This window comes from Mustela nigripes, chromosome 12, assembly GCF_022355385.1.
Source record: "Mustela nigripes isolate SB6536 chromosome 12, MUSNIG.SB6536, whole genome shotgun sequence".
NCBI lineage: Eukaryota > Metazoa > Chordata > Mammalia > Carnivora > Mustelidae > Mustela > Mustela nigripes.
The window spans coordinates 134126137-134135174 of NC_081568.1; the positions used below are offsets into that span (position 1 = coordinate 134126137).

At 43.5% G+C, this 9038-nt stretch overlaps 1 long non-coding RNA gene across 1 annotated transcript in view; it reads right to left on the reverse strand.

The window, feature by feature from the left end:
• Positions 1-8092, reverse strand: part of LOC132028019 (uncharacterized) — a 25232-nt gene extending 17140 nt beyond the window's left edge. The window contains exon 1 of the long non-coding RNA XR_009407321.1: positions 7681-8092. This is a non-coding gene — a long non-coding RNA (uncharacterized LOC132028019). The remainder of the gene's footprint in view (positions 1-7680) is intronic.
• Positions 8093-9038: the final 946 nt, after the last annotated feature.

Consider the following 9038-nt stretch of genomic DNA (forward strand, 5'->3'; position numbering starts at 1 on the left):
AAATAAATAAATAAATAAAATCTAAAAAAAAAAAGAGACAAATACAGACAGAAATAATAAGAATCAAAGGGAAGAAGCGACAAAAGATAAAACCAACCATAATCATATAATCTAAGGCACTGCTGTTAGCCACTTTGTGTAGAGCATTTCAGGGTATGTTAGCAAAACAGATAGTATCAAAGTGGAATCATTTAGAAACTCTTTTAGACTCTGCTTTCCCCGCTTAACATATTAAATATATTCCAATGGTATCACTAACTTTTATCAAACCAATATAAAAGGCTGAATGTTATTTTGAGCAATGGCAGTACTTGAGCTGGTTTAGCATTTCCAACTGTGGTCAGACAGTTTATTTCTAATTTTTCAATTATAGGCACCACTGTAGTGACTACCCATGTGCCTGTACCACCCACATGATTATTTCCTCAGGATAAATTTCCAGGAGTAAGAGGGACAGGTCAAGACATGTGCAGAATTTTAAGTCCCTTGGGAGATCGCCAAATTGCCCTCCAATTTATTCGCCCACCAGCCGAACATCAGAGCCCGGCGCTTTGCCTTGGGTTTCTTACTTGCTTTTCTGGATACGATTTTCTTTTCTGTTTTCGTCCCCTTAGCTTCCTTTTATTTATTTGTTTGTTTGTGTGTGTGTCATTGTTTTAATTTATTTTTTTGTTGACATACGGTTGACACACAAGGTTACTTTGTTTCAGGTGAAGTACAGCACGGTGATGCCACAAGTCCATACATTGTGCGGTAGCGCCCATCTCTCACCGTGTAACCCTGCTAAGGTACCAGTGACTCCGTTCCCTGTGCTGTACCCTTCATCCCTGTGACTTATATGGATGTGGCTTTCTGTGCTGGCTCTTGCCCAGACGCACTACAGATCCCCTTCAGGCTTTGAGTGGCGAAAGCCAAATGATATAAAATAAAATGACAGTCAAACAGTGAACAAACGTGGTAGGACATGTATATTTAGGTTGAGTGGAGAGAGATGGTCAGGCACTTTCTGCTTGGCTGAGCGGGTTCTGGGATCTCCCCTCTGTGCATAGCATGGCTCTTATAGGCAATGAAGATTTATCGTGCCCAAGGCTCTTCACAAGGGGTCCCTGACCCTCTCCTCCCCTGAAAATGGGTACTTTTAGCTTTACTGCCTGCAAGCTTTTTGCAGAGTGTCCGAAACTTCCTTCAGATTTTCCGAAGGTCCTCTAGGGCTGACAGGTGCTACACCCTCAGGAAAGGAATGATTCAGTATTTTGGCTTCTGGTCTCATGAAATGAAAAGAGAAGAAAAGAAGGAAAGAAAGAGATATTTTTCATTTACAATGAAAATTTTGCTAAGCTCGTATCAGGGTGCTCTGAGAATTGATATATTATTTTTGAAGTCATGATTCCTGAAGTCAGGGATAAAAATGGCTCTTTTGAAATGGCCCGGCATTTGCTTCTGTGCCTCCTCTACGCATAGAGATAAGTCAGCTTTGTCCTCCATTTGGGGAGGGATTATTCTGGAGTGAGGCCTCCGGGTCAACAGCCTAGGTCAAAAACCTGCCTATTGGACTTGACACCAGGTCTAATTGCCAGACGTTGTAATTGTGTAAGAGGGAGGGCCCACCATCATAAAAAGAATGCACAATTCTTCTATTTTTTTAGGGAATTAAGGACAGGAGTGCCTGGGTGGTTCAGTCAGTTTAGCATCCATCTTCAGCTCAGGTCATGATCTTGGGGTCCTGGGATCGCATCCCATATCAGACTCCCTGCTCAGTGAGGAACCTGCTTCTTCCTCTGCTCCTCACCGCACTTTTGCTCTCTCTCTCTCAAATAAATAAAATCTTTTTTTAAAAATTGAGGACATTTATGAAATAATTGAAAATTATTAGAATCCTTCAGGGACTTCTATCACTTAAGAGTCCAATTTTTTATTTCAGCTCAAGTCATGATCTCAGGGTCATGAGATCGATCCCCCCAGTCCCCTTCTTGAGCTCTGTGCTCAGTGGGTAGTGTGCTTGCGATTTTCTCCTCTCCCTTTGGCCTCCCCTGCTCTCTAAATAAATAAATCAATCTAAAAAAAAAAGAGAACCTTTTCTAGATATTTGATGATATGATGGCATAATGAATATCCGTCTATCTCCACACACACAGATACTTTTGTATTGTGGTTAATTATATGTTCTGATTTGAATTTGCAACGAGATAGCAGTAGCAAACCGAAAACAGAGTTGAGGATGATTGGGTGAAAGGGGGGTGGGAGAGGACGGTCTGACTCTGCAGTGGCCGGGGGCCAGGTTTTTTTGTTTTGTTTTGTTAGATTATTTAGTTATTTATTTGACAGAGATCACAAGTAGGTAGAGAGGCAGGCAGAGAGGAGAGAGAGAGAGAGAGAGAGGAGGAAGCAGGCCCCCCGCTGAGCAGGGAGTCTGATGCGGGGCTCGAACCCAGGACCCTGGGACCATGACTTGAGCTGAGGGCAGAGGCTTTAACCCACTGAGCCACCCAGGCGCCCCAGGGGCCAGGTTTTTAAGCACTGCAGTTGAGATCTGAAAATGGGTTTTATTTCCAGAGCACACATAGGTGTGATTCCTGGACTTTAAAACAGATTCTGTGCTAATTTTCCACACTCTCCTCTGCCCTACTGTTTGGTACTTCTTGGGACCTAAAACATGAATCCCAAACATCCAGGATTTCTCTTAAAAATCCAGCATTCATTGCTCCCAAGGGCCTCTAACACAAATAGATTAATAATAAGCAATGATGCTTGTTAAAAAGCATTACCCTTCTGCAATATAAACATAAAACATTTTCCTTATGCAGTTTTATACCATTTAACCCCAAAGGTGTTAGAAACTGAACATTCTAAAAATTTAAGGCCTGTTTTGGGTTGAATGACTTAAGCGGCAATAATAATAGCCTTCAAATAATCATAATTGATTAAAAATAAATTCTGAAGAAATGAATCAGTTAAGAATAGATCTAGAAGTCATCATGTAGCTTGATTTGAATTGTGCCAAGACAATTTTTCTAAATATTACCTCCATTTCAAGTACTGAGAATTTTTAATGATATCATGCTGCCACCTGGTGTTTTTGTTCTGTTACTGCAGCAATATTTGTGTCCTTGACAAGTAGCTGCTTCAGTGAACAGTTAGAATTTTCTAGACTGTAATTATTTGCAGTTTTATTGGAGAATAAGTTGAATGTATTTCCCATAAAACACAAATTCTAATGGATCCCAGAATCCTTGTATTCCCCTTAGAGTACCCCAAATGAAAAGTGAGAGACAGGCATCTTTCCCTTATCATAGGCACATTATGCTAACCTTTCTGTCTGTCCCAGTTATTAGAGAAAAACCCACTTTCACAACCATGCGGTATTGTGGCTTGAGCTAACTTTTTGTTTATTTATTTATTTATTTATTTATTTTGAAAGATTTTATTTATTTATTTGACACAGACAGATCACAAGCAGGCAGAGAGGCAGGCAGAGAGAGAGAGAGGAGGAAGCAGGCTCCCTGCTGAGCAGAGCGCCCCATGTGGGGCTCGATCCCAGGACCCTGAGATCATGACCTTAAAGCCTCTGAAGGCAGAGGCTTTAACCCATTGAGCCACCCAGGCGCCCCTTGAGCTAACATTTTAATTAAATTGTGTTTGGAGCTTAGAAGGAGAGCTTAGAAACAGAAATTTAAACTGAAAATAATATGGGGTGATAGAGAAAGTGAGAAATTTCTGAAGGTGGGGGTTGTTTATGGGAATAGAATCTGAGTGCCCCAGGTTTTTAGCTATCATGTATCTGAAGCAATCAACGTCACTCCTTGTCCACGGATGAGATTTGCATAGACCAAAGAGATTTTCTTAAAAATTGCTCTAGATCCCAACAATAAAAAAGGATTTCTGAGGTCTTTTGGGAAACAGACTCTCCAATTGGCAGGCTGATGTTCCCAGCTGTAGGATTGGCTGGGGTGTGTGGTGTTGGCTCCCAATCCTACCAGATAACTTTGCCTCATGTACCACCCTGGACTCTGGAGCCATTTGTTTGTAGGGCCTGCCATACAGTTTCTAGATTTGGGTGGCAGAAAATAAAAATTAAAGCTGTTAGTGCTGGAGAAGAGACCTGAAAACATCTAATCTGGTCTCTTTCTTTTCAAGAAATGAAAAAGAAAGCCTGACTTACCTAAACTCACCTGCTTAGGGAGAGCTAGAGCTGGGGCTTAGGACTTGCTGCAAGTCTGTTTATTTACTTGAGGATGGTTTACTTATTTATTTACTTTTAAAGATTTTATTTATTTATTTGAGAGAGTGCACATGCACAAGCAAGGAGGGGAGTGGCAGGCCAGGGGAGGTGCAGACTCCCTGCTGAGCGGGAACCCTGGGATCAGGTCCTGAGCTGGAGGCAGATGCTTAACTGACGGAGCCACCCAAGCGTCCGCTAGGCAGGGATTTAGATTTCACATGAGTTCCTGACCCAGAAGGTACCTTACTTGCCGCATTTGTGCAAAGGTTATAGAGTTGCCTTTAACTTTCCCAGAAAAACACTTAATCTGGTTTTTAACATCCCACATTCATGGTACATGTGAGTACAGTAGGACACAAAAGCCATATAGTCTTCAAATAAATGCAACAAAGAATTTTGGGGTATTTTGTATCTATTCGATACTATTCAGTATGATAGATCCTACCCACATTTGGCTATTTAGATTTACATTTAATTTAGTTGAAATTAAATACAACTCAGTTTCTTTGTCTCACTGGCCACATTCCAGGGCTCAGTAGCACATGTGGCAGTAGGGGCTATACTGGAGAGCCTCGATTTAGAACATTTCCCATATCGTACCATGTTCTGTTGGCCAGCAGTGATATGGCTAAGGATGCCTTTTCTGTCTTCCTTCCTCCTCCTCCTCCTCCTTCTTCTCCTTTTTTTGTAAAGATTTATTGACTTACTTTAGAGAGAGAGCTGGGAGGGAGTGGGGCAGAAGGAGAGGGAGGGAGGGAGAGAGCATCCAACAGACTCCCTGCTGAGCTGGGAGCTGGATGTAGGCTCCATTCCATGACCATGAGATCACGACCTGAGCCGAAATCAAGAGTCGGACACCTGAGGGACTGAGCCACCCAGGTGCCCCCACCTTCTGTTTTCTTTCTTTTTCTTTTTTACTTTTGAGATCATTTCCGTAGCCTTACTTTACTTTCTGTGATAAACAGAATTAATCAGAATTACTTGGTGGGCAAGGGTGTGGAATCAAAACTAGGGAATGTTCCATGAAATAAGAAATTTCTATGTTAAAGAAAGGAATAAAAGGCACCAAATGCAGGTGGTGGTGCAAGATGTGCTTTGTCCTGAAATGAAGGGCAGTTGGATGGGCTTGAGCTGTTTATTTACTTGAGGATGGTTTACTTATTTATTTACTTTTAAAGATTTTATTTATTTATTTGAGAGAGTGCACATGCACAAGCAAGGAGGGGAGTGGCAGGCCGGGGGAGGTGCAGACTCCCTGCTGAGCGGGAACCCTGACACGGTGCTGGATCCCTGTAAGTAAGGTAAGTCATTTCTCTAAGCCTCATTGCCATTGTTGTGTGTACAAGTATGCCTGTGTGCAAGGACTTCACGTGTATTTGGTACCAGCACAGGGGAGGGACCTCCCATGCAGCTCTGTGGGGCTCGCAACCTGGGAAATTGCATCCCAAGCAAAATGACCTGATCCTGGGAATCGTTGGATTTGACTCATCCTTTTGGTGATTCTGGAGAGAGCATCTATTATTTTCCCATCATTACCCTGCTTTTCATCCTTTTCTGAGACCTGGTTGCTTACCTTGCCCTTCCATTTCTTAGGAATGTCTCATTTCCTTCCACAAACCCAATTTTTTTTTCTTTGCTAATTTTAGCCAGAACCCATTTTTGTTACATTAATCCAAATAATCCAAACCAACATGATGTTACTTGGATGTTATGGTGGATGGAAATGGGTTTATAGGGCAGAAAGGAAAAGAGGGGTTCTTCTAGGAGCAAAACAAAAGAGAAAAGGAATGAAGGGAACCATAAGAACACAGTGAGTTTGAGGGGTGCTTGGCTGGCTCAGTGGGAAGAGCATTTGACTCTTGGTTGTGAGTTTGAGCCCCAAGTTGGGTGTAGGGATTACTTAAATACATTTTTTAAAAAAATTTTTTAAAAATAGAAAGAACACAGTGACTTTGAGTAGATGGTACAAAATCTGTACTTGGTGAGCTATTGTGAGAGAGGAAAAGGCTTCATTTCGATCCAGAATGTTCATTTCTGGTCCCTGGAACAGGGAAGAGAATGGCTACCCCGTACTTCACACCCTCTGGTGGACACCCCATCACTGGCCCTATTCTCTTAACTTGTATTGATCTCATTTTAGTTCGAGTCATTATCCCGTCATACCCAGAGAGGTCTGCAGTGGTCTCAGTGCTTTCCCTTCCGTCTGACTCTTCGTAGAGTTTACCTACATGGACCTCCAATTTAACTATCCACCAGAATTTGCTAAGAATTTGAAACCACATCCTCTTCTGTGGACTCTGGGAAGCCCAGGGTTCATAAGGCTACTATGGAGCATTAAGCGAACTCAATTGTATAAAAGGAGATTACTGCCCTTGGGGTCAAGGTATTGAAATGCAAAGCGTGGATTCTGAGCCTGCAGTTTTAACCCGCTGAGCCACCCAGGCACCCCAGTAGGCAGAGAGGCAGGCAGAGAGAGGAGGAAGCAGGCTCCCCGCTGAGCAGAGAGCCCGACGTGGGGCTGGATCCCAGTACCTTGAGATCATGACCTGAGCCGAAGGCAGCGGCTTAACCCACTGAGCCACCCAGGCGCCCTCTCTGAGCCTGCAGTTTTAAACCAACCGGGTTTCAGAAAATGGGAGGCTCTTAATGAAGGCTCTGAGAATCCTGTAGCTAATCCCTGTACTCCTAATCCCACTAGTTGGCTGGGAGGGTGTTTTTTTTGTTTGTTTGTTTTTTGTTTTTTTGTCCCAAAGGCCTTCGCTGTCTTTTCCCGATTCCTTAAACTCTCTGAGTTTTGTTGTATTTCTGTTGATTGCCAGCATATTTTCTAATGAGGGCAGAGGGGGGTCTGTAACAGCCTTGGCTGCACATTTTCCATAAACTCTTAGTGGCTACAGCAGATGTTTCTCTGTTTACACCAAGTGCAGTGGAGTTTCCTATTAGGAGCCGGAGCATGGAGAGAGCACACAAACCTTCACATTCACAGCACACCAGGGCCTGAGGAGGACGTGTATAGGGTTTATCTGAAATGCTACAAAAACTGCAGTGACTTTTAGGGGGTGCAGACCAGTATACATGCATTCATAGGAGCTTTTGTGGGTTACAGAGATTGGATTGTATACTGGAATCTCATGTTGAGTGACCCTCTAGTTTTATAATTAGTATCCCTTCCTTCCCCCTCTGGATTCCCATCAATTACTATTAAAAAAAAAAAATGGCCCAACAAACCAAACAGAACTCCTAGAGGTAAGTGAAGAGCCTCGTCAGTCATATTGTTAAGCTTTTGTTGCTGTATTCCTACTCAAGTGTTACTGCCTTTGGCTTTACTGATTTCGAGGACCATACCCGGCAAGTGTGCGCCTCCAGCAAGCATACGCTGGTGAATTAACAGCCAAACTCAAATCGATGTCTTGACCATCGGTAACTAGATAAATCCATAAAAAAATGGGACGATTACTTACGCTGACCCACTTGATGGTGAAGAGAAGCTGCTTATCATTCTTTCAGGTTTCCAAAACAAGAGAGAGCCTCCAAGTACGCAACATGATGATATGATACTGTTTTTAAGGCCCTGTATCAGTCCGTGTGATTCAGCAGTAACTGCTACCTGAATCCAAGAGGAAGTAACAATCAATAAACCCAGTACCTTGTACCTAGGGGAGAAGCCTTGGTTCCGTGATAGAACCGTCCTTCAGGTCAGTGCTGCTCGTGTCATCAGATGAAAGCCACGGGCGTCCAAGGCCTCAGTCTCTCCCTTTGCTGGCTGTATTTCTCAGGTGTCCAATCTGTGCCTGGAAGACAGCTGATCATAGATGGTGGTTATATTAATCCTTGGTGCGGAGAACTTCTAATGGCATGGGACAAACAGCTGTGATATAATGTAGTGTTCCTGTCCTCCGTTTCATGCTGTACCTGATTTTTTTTCTCTCCCTGTAACATTGATTGATTTGGTAACGCGGAATGTTTGCTTTCCAGCTGGCAGATCTAATTGTAAATAAACAGCTGCTCGCTGCCTTTAGACAGTGGGTGATGTTAGCAGGTACAAGACCAGGCTGGGCCGGTTGATTTAAGGCCCGTGCAGGGGAGCGTGTGGGAGGCTGGGGAAGGAGACACAGGCAGACACACGGCAGGTTCGAAGTCCTCTGTGCCTCAGTCTCATCTGAAGACCCAGTCTTTTACTTTACAATAAAGTAGGAACTAGTACATAGATTGTGAGGGCTTTTGGTAGCCTCGGATACGGACTGAATGTAAGAGACATAGAGACTCGCTCTTATCCAGGAGGCCCTGTTTTTGAAGGATGGAATCAGATATTGGACTAATTCTTCGGGATTGTTTCCCTGGACAAGGTAGATTAGAAAATGCTGAACGAAAGCAGCAAGTAGATGACTGTATGAAGGGGAACTCTATGTGGTCTATGAGAGGACGTGAAAAGAGCCCAATAACAATACTAAAACCACCCGGATCGCTGTCCATGTCATTGCCTAGTTCAACTCCCACATTCTCTGGTGTGGGACACAGAGCAGCACAGGGGAACAGAATGTTTCCAGAGATGCTTAGTATTTTAGAGCCTGAACAAAAACGCATGAAAGCTGAGGGAGGGTCATCGCCCGCATCATCCGTTCGCGTTGGTATAAGCCAAAGTCATCACATCACGTGTCAGCTGAGTCAAAGATCCACAGTGATTGTCCTTTTCATTGCTCTCCTGTCGGGGGGTGGGTGTCCCTCATGGGGCCAGTGCCTCATGGTCCCATCATCCTTGAGTAGACGTGCCCCTTTCCGTGGTTCAGAATAATCTCAAGCATACCTCATTTTACTTCCC